A 14,819-nucleotide genomic window follows, 5' to 3' on the forward strand; every position below is an offset into this window, starting at 1 on the left:
ACATTTTCGTTTTCCATCTTGAACCCTCTAGAAACCATCTTGAAACTTCTTGAACAAGCATTTTAATATGTTAAAAACTTCCTCCACCACCTATATATACATGTAGGAAGTCCCATTCACAACCAAGTCCTTGAAATAACCCTTGAGAAGAGAGAAAGTGAGTAAGATACTATCAACACTCCAAATTCCATATCTTGTATAAGCGGAGGTCCCATTTCCAACTTGTAAAGTTTCTTTTTTGAATTAACTTAGTAATTCTCTTTTCATCATTTTTAATTGTTCTTCTTCTTCTTATTGGTTGTGAGTCTTGGGCTAGTGTATTTCTACACTATTTGAGAAGCCGAATTTCGAAAATTTGGATTCTGTCTTTGTCCACACATTTAACCACAAAAGATATTGCAACTAATTTACAAAGTCACTGTCACTAAATATATGAAGTTGTCATTAAAACTTGTCAAACTAATTGATAAACATGGACCTTTAATGACAATTTGAGGTTGTTACTAAAAGTGAAGAGTTAGCCACAACCATAAATCACCACTAAACTCCGTGAGGAAGTGCCCCAAAAAGTAGGGGTATTTTTACTTGACAAAAAGGAGAGGGAAACTATCCCTATTCAAGCTCCCCGACTTGGATAAGGATTAGTTTTTATTCCCGATTTTGCTAATTGGTCGGTGGGAGAGCGTATCTAGGGATGATTTTCCCAACTCTCCTTCAACTCCTTTAACTGAGTCAATGAGTACTAATTTGAAGTTAATCTGGCCTATCTTTCGAAATTCCTTTCTTCTCTTTGGATTTTAACGTTTTTTCCTTTTTTCCTTATTTGGTAGATTTGAACATAGATAAAAGGATTCCTGACTCGATGGTAATTAACAACATCCTTTCCGACCAGGATTTGTACCATCGAGTCACATATTTCCTTGCCCCTACTGATCTTCGGGGGAGAGGTGATAGAGAAGACGTAAGGTGCTCCTCTTCCGACTCCCGTCGCTTCCACGATTTACGAGAAGCTCCCGACAACCTGAAGACATAGCGTCTCTTCGCTCCAACCGCCTTACACCAGTAGACTCTGACGTCTCTGATGACGAGGTGATGGAGGTGCAACCTTCTCCTCCTCAAGAAGAAAAGGAAGATAATCATCCCCGACTGAAGAGGTTAAGGATAGGTTCTGACTCTCAACTCCCTCCCTCAACTGTCCCTTCGATGCCCTGCCTTCCAACTAGCACGCTTTAGCTCCTGTTGCCATTCCCACCTTGACCTTCGCTTTTATGTTGAGGTCCAAGGGAGGTGACCCACCAAGTATCCCTTGGGTTGTCTCCCTATCCATTGCTAGCCACCCAATCACGGGCCAATTTGCCGCGCTTTCCAATTGTCGGATTGCGCAGGCAATGTTTGAGTCGTCTTGTTTCCCCAAGGACAGGGCACTCACCAACAAGCATTTTGTAGAAGATCCAATTTGATTCTTCTACAACATTTTCCGTGTTATGGTTGCAGTAAGAAATTTTCATTTACTTGTTTTCATTGATCTTAATCCCGACTTTTAATCAGCTTTTTGTTTGCCTTAGGTTCATCACGGGGTCCTCAAGCTTAAACAATCAAGGGATATGGCCATCATCAACTGTGATGTCGTTGAGGCAACTACCAAGAAGTTGTAGAGCGAGAGGGATGTTGACACCTCCCACAACTTAAAGATTTAGGGTGACTTGGGCACCTTGAGATCCGAGTTAAAGAACTCGGAGGAGTAGCTCGATGAGTGTGATGGAGGTGAAGATGGATGTTATGGCAAAGTTTGCTAGTTAGAAAGACGTCAAATTAAGAGGAGAAAATGATCGTGGCTACTGTTTGGAGCATCAAAGATAGAAGAAGACCATGTTGGCTATTTTAATAGAGTCGTTAGAAACATAAGAAGGTCGTGATGGTTGCTGCAATAGAGGAGAAGGAGAAGGTGAGTTCGATGAGTTCCTTGTTCTTTTATGCTTCTTCTACTGCTTATTTTTCTTTCCTTTTCTTTCTTTATGCGTTTTTTTCATTTTTTTATTTCTTTTTTTTATTGTTTTTGAGAGAATAGTTGAAAATAAAGGCCAACTTAGCCTACGTTAAGAGACCTCAAGGGAGTAGAAAATTTATAAAGATAGAGAAGAGACAAGGGGGACGTGAAGAGAGAGAGAACGTGTAGCCCCTAAAAAATGTCGAGATAAGCCTCTTTTTATAATTTTTTTCTTTTTAAAAAACGGTCTCTTTTCACGTTTTTTATTTTTATTTCTAACACTTTTTTTTTATTGTTATTATTCTCCACATTCTTTGTAGAATAATGTGGGTAATGATCTCATGTTATTTGCACTTCGGTAGTGCTCTGTTTTAATTTTAATTCGATTGGTCGATTGAATTTTGATTTGAATTCGATTTGTCGATTTGATTTTAATTTTAATTTTGATTGGTTGATTAAATTTTGATTTTTGATTCGATTGGTTGATTGAATTTTAATTTTGAACTTGATTAATCGATTGTTGATCAATTAAAATTTTCAATGTGAGAATTTTCAATTTTTTTTTATTTGTGATGCACGTAAATCTGTTGATAATTTTTTATCACATTTTCCTAAGAATGAAGGTCTTTAGGTAAAAATCGGACATTGAGGGGCGTTTTCAGTCATTTTTGTGATTTCTCGTAAATTTCTCCATTTTTCAGATTTGGGTTTTGTTAGACTTGAAATCATATTCTAAAAGGTAATGAAGGTACTTTCGAGTCTTTTCGGAGGTACGAGATTGATGAGGGGTATTTTCGTCATTTTGTAAATTTTTGTAAATTTTATGAATTTTGGCATGAGGTTTCTTTCAGTCCCAACTTGGTTATTTCTAATTCTCGAGGTCACAATTTCCTAGTGTCGCGGGGTTTCTAGATTATCAAAACGTGTAACAAACCTAAGTGTATGTGCTTTGCTAAATTGAGTGTAAGGTGTAGCGATCCTAAGTGTGCGTAAACTTCTATGTTGAATTGTAATGACTAAAAGAGATGAAAGGGCTAGAAAAAGGAAAAATTGGGAAATATACTCTCTAACTTTCGAGTTCTTTGCGCTCATCATTAGGATTCAACTACAATCGGGTAATTGTCGAATTAGGCATATGCAAAAATGGAGTGTATACACAAACATAGACTCAAATACTCAGAAAAATTCTACCTCCTCTAGCGATTGCAAACCCTTTTACTATGAAGGGTGTCACTATAAAAGGTGGAAACAAAAAATATTATTTAATATAACCATTATGAGAGTAGCTTATGTTCTGGAGGATGGACCTTTTAAGGAGGGAAAATATAAACCTGTCAAGTCTTTAGTTTCTCGATAATGGAAAGAGGTTGATTTTTTGCGTAAAAATTACCTTCTAAACAGGTTAGCAGATAACCTTTGTGATTATTATGCCTCTTATCTAACTGCTAGGGAAATTTAGGATGATCTTTAAAAAAAATATGAGACTGAAGAAGCTGGGTCAAAAAAGTATGTTGTTAGCTACTATCTGAAATTTCAGATGGTGGATGAAAAATTTGTTGTATCTTAGTCCCATGATTTGCAAAAGATGACACATGAAATCTTGTCAGAAGGAATGGTAATTGATGAACAATATCAAATGGTTGTTCTTATAGACAAGCTACCACTTTCTTGAGAGTATTTTATGAATACTTTTCGACATAAATCAAAAGAGTTTTCTATGGAGAGTCTCATTATTAGACTTCGAATTGAGGAAGAAGCTTGTTGTTAAGATGAAAAAGAAGAACATGGATCTTCTATTAAGGTAAATCAAGTATTTGAGAAGCAAGCCAAAACGGAAGGTTTATTGCCCAGACTTATTTTAAGAATAAGAATCCTTCAAGACAAGCCAAAGACTATAGTGATATAGTTTGTTATGTTTGTAATAAACCCAGACATTTGGCGAGAAATTGTCGAAGCCGTAAAACTTGTAAGCAAGTGAATATGGTTGAAGAACTATTTGTGGCTATGATAACTGACATACACATCCTTAGTGGATCCAAAGGGTCGTGGGTAGACACTGGTGCTTCTCGACACGTATGTTTTGATAGAAATTGGTTCAAGACTTACTCCTCAACTAATGACAAGAAAGTACTCTTAGGAGATTCACATACTACCAAGGTTCATGACATTAGGGACGTTGAGTTGATGTTTACCTCGGAAAAAACTGTTATTCTGAAGGATGTCCTTCATACCCCAGAAATGAGAAAGATCTTAGTTTCAGGATTTCTTTTAAATAAGGCAGGTTTTCAGCAAACCATGAGTGCATATCGGTATGTAATTACAAAGAATGGGGTCTTTGTTTAAATGTAACTGTAGGAAACTGAATTTATTGAGAATTCTTGTATATGTATTACAAATGCCCTAATAGGGTATTTATAGACCAACTATCCTATTACAAGAATATTCTAGAAACTATCTTATTGTAAAAGATTATAAGAATATACAAGAATATTCTAGAAACTATCCTATTGTAGAAGATTATAAGAATATACAAGAACATTCTAGAAAACTATCCTATTGTAGAAGATTACAAGAATATTCTAGAAGGTTAAGAAAAACAAAAAATAATCAAGAATGTCCTATTTTCCTAAAATAAGCCTTGGAGATTTTTCAGCACTCCCCCTCAAGCTGGTGAATATATGCTTTCCATTCCCAGCTTGCCAATGACCTTTTGAAATGTGGTTCCAGGTAATCCTTTCGTTAGAACGTCTGCCAGTTGCCCTTCTGTTGAAACGTATGGGGTGCAAATTAAACCACTGTCTAGTTTTTCCTTTATGAAATGTCGATCCACTTCCACATGTTTTGTACGATCATGTTGCACTGGATTATGAGCAATATTGATGGCTGACTTGTTATCACAATACAATCTCATTGGACTATCCCAAGTGATTTTAAGATCTTCCAGAATTATTTTGATCCACAGAAGTTCACAAATTCCTTGTGCCATTGCCCGAAACTCTGCCTCTGCACTTGATCTTGCTATAACCGGTTGTTTTTTACTTCTCTATGTAACTAGATTTCCTCCTAGAAATGTACAATAACCGGATGTCGATCTTCTATCCACCATGGACCCTGCATAATCTGAGTCTGTGTATGCTTCCAAACGCAAGTTTGCTCCCTTTTTAAATAAAATTCCCTTACCTGGACTACCTTTTAAGTATTGGAGGATGCGGTATACGGCTTGCAAGTGTATACTCTTAGGATTGTGCATGAATTGGCTAACCACACTAACAGAATATGCTATGTCAGGCCTAGTATGAGAGAGGTAAATCAGTTTTCCAACCAAACGTTGATACATCCCTTTGTCTACAATCTCATCTTCTGGAGCTTCACTTAGCCTATGATTTGCTTCTATTGGTGTCTCCATGGGCCTGCAACCTATTTTTCCAGTTTCCTTGAGAAGATCTAGCACATACTTCTGTTGTGAGACAAATATTTCTTCCTTTGAACGAGCAACCTCTATACCTAGGAAATACTTCAACTTGCCTAGGTCCTTTATTTCAAACTCTTCTGCAAGACGTTTCTTGAGTGCTCCTTCTTCCTTCGCATTATTATCAGTGACAATAATATCGTCCACATATACCAGTAGTGCAGTTACTCCCCCAAAGGCTGAGTGTTTTATGAATAAAGTGTGATCACCTTGACTTTGTTTGTAGCCCATTCCTAACATTGTCTTTGTAAACCTTCCGAACCATGCTCGTGGAGATTGTTTTAACCCATACAATGCTTTCTTCAACCTGCATACCTTCTTATCTCCTGAATTGTCATCAAATCCTGGAGGCCTCACCATATAAATTTCTTCCTCTAAATCTCCGTGAAGAAAGGCGTTTTTCACGTCGAATTGGTGTAAACTCCAATCTAAGTTGGCTGCTAATGACAACAAAATCCTTACTGTGTTCATCTTAGCCACCGGTGCAAATGTTTCTTCATAGTCCACTCCATAGGTCTGTGTATAACCCTTTGCAACTAACCTGGCCTTGTATCGTTCAAAAAACACCCATTTGCATCCAACAGGTTTCTTTCCTTTGGGTAGCTCTACCAACTCCCAGGTTTTGTTCTTCGCGAGTGCATCCATTTCTACTTTCATAGCATGTCTCCATTCTTCTTTGCTTAGGGCCTCGGATAGTGTTTGTGGTATGGTTGTGGAGTTTAGATGGGTGAGAAAGCTTTTGTGTGATGGTGACACTTTTTCGAATGACACAAAATGAGACAATGGATATTTTGTACAATTTCGGGTACCTTTTCTAACTGCAATGGGTAAGTCAAGATCATTTTTTTCAACAACTTCAGAAGACAAGTTGATGACAGGGATATCAATATTTATCTCATTTTCGAGAGTTGGTTCAGACGCTTGAGTTAGCTTCGGCTTAGCAATGGAACCTCTCTTCCTTGAGTAAACTTGCAATGGTTTCGTGATAACTGATTCAATACAAGTATGTCCTGGGGTTATAGGTTCAAGCTGTCCAACTTTGGGTTGTTTTGAAGGCTCAACTTGTTCTTGTTCAAGTTGTTTTGGTGGTTCAATTTCAGGCAAGAGAAATGGTGGAGTGTTTTGGGTTGGTAGTTGGCTAGCTTGAGCAGGAAAGTCCATTAGAAAGCCATGATCCCCTTGATCCTTATCTTAACTAGTAAGTGTCTCCCCCTGAAGAGAAGGTTGGAAAAAACTTTCACCTTCAACAAAAGTTACATCGGCGGACACAAAGATTTTGCGAGATGGTGGATGATAACATTTATAACCCTTTTGAGTTGAGGAATACCCCACAAAGACACACCTAAGAGCTCGAGGATCAAGTTTACTACGACCATGAGAATGAATATGAACAAACGAGACACATCCAAAAATTCGAGGTGACAATCGATTGTGAGATGCAAAATCAGGAAAAAATTTGGAAAAGACCTCCCAGGGACTTTTAAAATCAAGAACTCGAGATGGAGTACGGTTTATTAAGTGGGTTGATGTGAGAACTGCTTCACCCCATAAGTATTTGGGGACATTCCGTTGGAATAATAGTGCACGAGTTGTTGACAAGAGATGGCCATTCTTCCTTTCTACCACTCCATTTTGTTGGGGTGTATCTATGCAAGAGGATTCATGTATTATCCCCTCTTTTTGAAAATATGGAGATAATACTTGATTAAAATATTCTCTTGCGTTGTCAGATCTTATTTTTTTTATTTTAACCCCAAACTGATTTTTGACCATGTCATGAAAGATAGGGAGAACCGTACAAACATCAGATTTTTGTTTTAGTAAAAAAACCCATGTGACACGAGTACAGTCGTCAATAAACGTGACAAACCATTTAGCCCCTGAAATATTTGAAATTCTTGACGGTCCCCAAATGTCACTATGGATTAATTGAAAAGGAAATGAGGATTTTTTATTACTCAAAGGAAAAGAAACTCGTTTGTGTTTGGCAAACTCACAAATGTCACAATGAAATTCACGAATATCAATATTCTTAAATAAGGAAGGAAACATGACACTTAAAGTCTTAAAGGAAGGATGTCCAAACTGAAGGTGATAAAGCCAAATCTGGTCTTTTATTGGAGATCTTGTATCTGACAATAAGGAAGATGGATTGTCAATCCTACAACTCTTATTTTTATTCTGCACATCAAGGTAATAGAGGCCACTGCTTTCCTTAGCATGCCCAATCGTCATCCCCGTAGCTTGGTCTTGAAAAATACAAGAGGTGAATGAAAATGTCAAGCTACAATTCAAATCCTTTGTAAGATTTTGGACAGAGACTAGATTTATTGTAAGTTTTGGAACGTGCAAAACATTTTTCAGAATTAATGAAGGACTTATGTGAATATCTCCTTGACCTGCTACACTAACAAGTGACCCATCGGCCAATGTAATTTTTCTGTTACTAGAACATGGACTATATGTGGAGAATATAAAGGAGCAATGAGTCATATGGTCGGTTGCTCCTGAATCAATGATCCAAGAGTCGAAATAGTTACTATCCGAGACACTAAAGGCATGAGAAGAAGAAATCATACCTGAATGTGCAAATGAACACATACCCGATGGTTTCTCCAAGGAGTTGAGAAGTGATCTTAGCCATTCAATGTCTTCTTTGTTGATCTCCTTACTATTAGAATTCTCTTGAGCATTCGAGCCATCACTGCCGGTTCGTGCCAGATTAGCATGTAACTTTTGTTGCTAATTCTGTTGTCAATTTCTTGATCTTCCCCCATTTCTACTAGAAAAGTTTTGTGGTCTCCCATGAAGTGTCACCATCACAGACTGATTGGTGGCTCCTGACTCTTCTGGCATCGTGAATTTAGCAAAGATCACAAGGAAAAAAATAAAGGGAGGGTAAAAACAGATGAACAACGAACAAGATGGCAAAAAAGAGAAAAAAAAAATCGATTCCCAGGATATGAACCTAAGGCTCTGATACCATGTAGGAAACTGAATTTATTGAGAATTCTTGTATATGTATTACAAATGCCCTAATAGGGTATTTATAGACCAACTATCCTATTACAAGAATATTCTAGAAACTATCCTATTGTAAAAGATTATAAGAATATACAAGAATATTCTAGAAACTATCCTATTGTAGAAGATTATAAGAATATACAAGAACATTCTAGAAAACTATCCTATTGTAGAAGATTACAAGAATATTCTAGAAGGTTAAGAAAAACAAAAAATAATCAAGAATGTCCTATTTTCCTAAAATAAGCCTTGGAGATTTTTCAGCAGTAACTAATCCTAATATAACTTCATCTTCTGCTTATATTGTGTCTTTTGTGAATGTGTGGCATGTTAGACTTTATCATCGTCTGCTTTATATAAACAAGATATATGTTAAGAACATGAGCTCATTAGGATTAATCCTATCATTAAATAATGATATCTTTGAAAAATGTGAATCTTGTTGTCAATCCAAAATAACACGATCATCACACTAAACTTTACATAGAGATAATAAACTCTTAGAATTAATTCATTCTGATATTTGTGAAATGGGAGGGATCTTGACTCTAGGAGGCAAAAGGTACTTAATAACCTTTATAGATGATTTCTCTAAATACACTTAGGTGTATTTAATAAGACACAAAAGCGATGCTTTTGACATTATGAATTTTTTTATTTTAGAAGTAGAAAATCAACATAGTGCAAAAGTTAAGATATTTAGAACTGATAAGAGGTATGGAATATGATTCTATAGGATTTGGTAAAATTTTAGAGTCACTAGGAATTAGTCATGAAACTACGAAGACTTATTCTCTAGAGATAAATGCAGTTGTTGAACACAAAAATAAGACTTTTACAAAATTAGTAAATGCCTTATTAATTAGTTCCAGGGCACTTAATAATTTATGGGGAGAAATACTCTTTGCAGTTTGATATATTCTTGATAGAGTAACACACTCAAAAATTAAATTAACTCCCTATGAGCTTTGGAAAGTCAAAAAACCTAACATAGGATATTTTAAAGTTTGGGGATGCTTAGTTTGGGTCAGATTTTCATTTCTTCACTTTAGAAGGTGATCCTTCTACTGTAGAAGAAGCTTTGTCATCTTTAGATGTGGATTTCTGAAAAGAGACTATCTCTGATGAGATGGAATCAATATTGTTTAATAAGATATGGACGATAGTAGATTTGCTTTTAGGTTGTGAACCCATAGTATGTACATAGGTTTTAAAGAAAAAACTTTAAACTTGATGGGTTAGTTGACAAATACAAAGCTAGGTTTGTAGCTAAAGGTTTTAGACAAAAAGAAAATATAGATTTCATTGATGCTTACTTTTCCATATCTAGGATTACATATTTTAGAGTGTTGATTGCTATAACAATGATTTACAATTTAGTTATACATCAAATGGATGTTAAGACAACATTCTTGAATGGAGATCTAGAATAAGAAATTTACATGGATCAACCTAAAGGTTATGAGATACCCGGTCAAGAACATAAAGTTTGTAAGTTAATCAAGTCGTTGTATGATTTGAAATAGGTTTCAAAACAAAGGCATGAAAATTTTGATCAAGTAATTCTTTTGAATGCATTTAGAATCAATGAAAGTGACAAATGTATTTTTTTAGATATGAGAATAACTCTTGTGTTTTGATTTGTTTATATGTAGACGATCTTCTAATATTTGGTTCTAACTTAGAAATAGTTAAGGACTCTAAGATATTATTATCTCAAAATTTTGATATGAAAGACCTCGGAGAGGTTAATGTTATATTATGAATCAAAGTAACTAGAACTCCTAATGGTATTTATTTAGACCAGTTTCATTATATTGAGAAGATTTTGAGAAAATACAATTATTATGATTGTAACCAATCTGTACTCCTTTTGACCCAATTGTTAGGTTATATCCTAATGAGGTTGATAGTGTGAACCAAAAGGAGTATGCAAGTATTATAGAGAGCCTTAGGTATGCTACAGATTGTACTAGACCTATCATAGCTTATGTTGTAGGAATACTTTGTAGATATACTAGCAATCCTAGTATAGATCATTGGAATGATATAAGTAGGATAGTAGAATACTTGAAGAGAACTCTCAATTTAGGTATTCATTATCAAAGGTGTCGCACTGTTCTTGAGGGATATAGCAATGTTGATTGGAATACCCTTTCAGATCACTCAAAAACTACTAGTGGATATGTATTTAACATTGGTGGTGGAGTAGTTTTTTAGAAGTCAAAGAAACAAACTATCATTACTCAATATACAATGGAGTCAGAATTGATAGCATGATCTACGACCAGTGAAGAAGCAAGTTGGCTTAGAGGTGTACTTTAGATATCCCTATTTGGGATAGGACTAGTCCGACCATTCTTATTCATTGTGATGGTACTGCTGCCATAGGTAGAGTATATAACCATTGTTATAATGGTAAATCAAGACAAATTCATTGCAAACACAGTACTGTGAAAGAACTGATAACAAATGGTACCATAAAGATTGATTCTGTGAGATCTAGTAATAATCTCGCAGATCCTTTGACTAAAGGTTTAACAAGGGAAAAAGTTTGGAGCACATCAAAAGGGATGGAACTTAAGCCCATAGATAAATTATGATGATGGAAACCCTACCTAGGAACTGGAGATCCCAAGAACCATGTTCAAAGGAAAAAACAAGTCATTGAATAATAAGTGGAAATCACGCTGAAAATAGAGTTTTACTCTTAATTCATCCCGATTATTTTTAAGTGCATGATATATTTTGTAGTGATCATAAAGTTGAGTTATGTAACTCTTAATGATGATTATAACTTATTATTGAGTAGGGTGGTTAGCTGCAAAGGCATCCTAGATAGTCTCATTGATGAAATCTTATAGCGTAAATAAGGATGAGATTTTAAACTCTTAATGAAGTTTATAGTTCATTTTTTTGAGTGGGGTGCATAGCTATAAGAGCACTCTTGATAGACTCACTTATATGAGTGGAAGTTGAGTTGTTTCCTATGAGAATGAGGCTAATTCTTTAGAGCACTCATTATTACTGGGATAAAACACATGGCCGTAATATACTGATTAATGAAATTCATACCTAGAAGTATTGTGTGTAATATGTGGTCTTTGTATTACTAAGAACGTAATGTGCTGATTAATGAAATTCATACCTAGAAGTATTGTGTGTAATATGTGGTATCTGTATTACTAAGAATTAGAGAATTTGAGTTCAAGACTTATTCACTTTAATTCTTATACTTTAAACATATTATTATTATATGAAGGTTCAAGTCTTATGACACCTTCACTTAAGCACGATACTATTTTATCTTTGTCCAAAAGTATTATTTTATCTATTTGATTAAAATAAGTGAGAGATTGTTGGAGATATTTTAAGAAAAAAATATAAATAATTTTTATAATTTATTATTTTTAGTACTTTGTTCTCTTTTTAATTTTCATCAATAGTATAGTACATTGAGTACTATTAGAGAGAGAATGTGATAATTACAATGTGTACTATTAGAGAGAGTGTGATAGTGACTACTCATGTTTGTAAGTCTCTCCATGTTTCTTCTTATAATCTTTTAGTCCCACATTGATGGAAGATAAGAATGATGTTCTCCTTTTAAAGACAAAAGTAGAGCTTTTAGGTTAGGCCCCAAAGGTACCCAAGTTTTTCCCCCCGAGGGGGTAAACTCTACACTGAGTTAAATCAATAACACACACACACATACGAGTCGAGTCTAGTAGGTACTGCATGGTGAGGTGAGGTGTCTTTGATTAATTACTTATCTTTTTATTACAAATTACATTTTGTAATAATTAATTATTTTTTACCATTTGGTCCTATAATATTTTCTTACCGCTTGGACTTAATACTCTTAATAATTCATGTAGTCGTTTAGATTATGCTAATTAAGGCATTAAAAAATATATTTAATCGTTTAGGCTCCTATTTTCTATATATTCGAATTTAATCCTTAAGGTAAAGTAGATCTCTCCATTCTTTCTTTCTTCTGTGAGTGAACTTCTTTGCTGTTCTTCTATGCTCAAGCTGTGCTCAAGTTTATTCTCAATTTTTTTTTTCTATTATATTTTTTTGAATTAAAAATTTGTTTTTTCTAGGTAAGATTTTGGTTGTGAATTTGGATTCATGTTTAAGGTGTAATAGATAGAAGAAAATCAAGTTAATATTGAGCCATTGTATCTTGGAGGTGTCGTGCCATTGTTTTTGTGGAGGTCATTTTTGTAACTGATTTCGAGATCTAATTTTTAAAAGATCATTCACCAATAAATCATAAATATCATGAAAAAATAACGAAAAAGAGAAATAATAAAAAAAAGTTTTTTATGTGGTTCGATAAACGTGCCTACGTCCACAGGTTCGGGGAACCGTTTCACTATAAATCTCAGATTTACATGACCTCCTCTCCCCCTCTCCATCTTTTCTCCTCCCTCTTTTATAATGGCCTCAAGGCCTTTAAATAGAGAAATTCTAATTAGAGTCTTAACCCTAATTAATTATAATTGACCACATTTCCCTTTATCTAAAATATCAATTATATAAAAAAAAGGGGAAGAATCCTTTGAAATTAGGATTCTTCCTTAATAAACTAGAATACTCTTCAAAAAATACCACGTGTCTTCCTTGGGATGTGTGTTTATAGTATAGATGAACAATCCGGATGAAAAATGATTTTATCCCTCCCCACAGCCCCCTCTTGAAGGTGGAGATTGATACATCAAGATCCGCCTTCGAGAAGTACTTCTGACTTGATTGAGCACCATCGAACTAGTATGATTCTTGATCCCCCGGACTTATTTTTTACAAACTTGATATTCAACTCAATTGAGCTCCCATAATAAATAGATGTTCCAATAATAGACTTGACCGCGAGTTAGACTTGGTTTCCTTAATGAGCTAAAATTTTGATAAATGCTAAAAGACTGACTAAAATCCCAGATTGGGCTTGGATCCCAAAATGATCCAAGACTTTAATAAATAATAAAAGAATCGACCAAAATCCCAGATCGGACTTGGATCCCAAAATGATCCAAGACTTTGATAAATAACCACAGAACCGACCGAAATCCCAGATCGGGCTTGGTTCCCAAAACGATCAAAGACTTTGATAATAAAAGAACCGACTGAAGTCCTAGATCGGGCTTGGATCCCAAAATGATCCAAGACTTAGATAATAGAAGAACCGATCTAAATCCCAGATCTAGCTTGGATCCCAAAATGTTCCAAACTTTGATAATGAATAAAATAACCAACTGTATTGGATTTCGCATCACTCACCTCATAGAGTGACGTTCAGGTCAAGGAGAAATCGACCTTATTAGAGTTTCGTGCCATTCACATCATAAAGTGACGCACGGGTCCATAGAGGGAACTGATCTTATTAGAGTTTTGTGCCACTCACATCATATAGTGACACATAGGTCTGCAGAAGGAACCGACCTTATTAGAGTTTCATGCCACACACCTCATAGAGTGACACACGGGTCCGTAGAAGGAACTGACCTTATTAGGATTTCGTGCCACTCACCCTCATAGAGTGACACACAGGTCCGCAGAAATAACCGATTTTATTAGAGTTTCGTGCCACTCGCCTCATATAGTGATACACGGGTCTGTAGAGGGAGTCAACCTTTTTGCCTTATAAAAATTTGCTGAATCGACCTGAAAAATTTGAACCAACAGAGATCATAATGTTCATAAAATATAATCATTTTATCTTGGTGGGTTAAAATTATGGGCTGAATCTCCCGTCTCAACGGAGTCCTTAAACTTAATCAAATTAGGTACGAGGTTAGCCTCTATACTACTTTTAAATCGAGCCTCCTCATGTAACAAATTGGATCACATGGGACTCTTATTACGAGCTCGAATTAAGTTCCCAATCATACAACAATAAATTGAATTATAAATTAAGCTACTTAATTCAGCGAAATCTGTAGACTCGATTGAATTAGGCATATAATAGCCTCCAAATTTATTTGTCAAGCCGACTTTTCTAATAAAAATTTGGCTTGGCATAAATAAGCCCCCAAGTATAGTAATTAACCAAATTTCCTAATGAATTGGACTTAAACTAAGCCCCCACACTAATTTCATGATGAGTTAACTCATGTAACAAATTAGGTCATGTGGGACCTTCAATTATGGGTATGACCCGAGCCCCTAGGCAATACAATTGTTCGACGCAATTCGGAGAGAATTGGGAATTCCAATGAATTAACTTGTACCCATGTCCTTTATACCTTTATACGATAATGTTGGTTTTAATGTACATCACAATTGATGTGTAGGTCAAGCATTGAGTAATATTATCCTTTCAATGTTATTAATTAC

This window comes from Akebia trifoliata, chromosome 10 (assembly GCF_017979445.1).
Source record: "Akebia trifoliata isolate Shusen 1 chromosome 10, ASM1797944v1, whole genome shotgun sequence".
Taxonomy (NCBI): Eukaryota; Viridiplantae; Streptophyta; class Magnoliopsida; order Ranunculales; family Lardizabalaceae; genus Akebia; species Akebia trifoliata.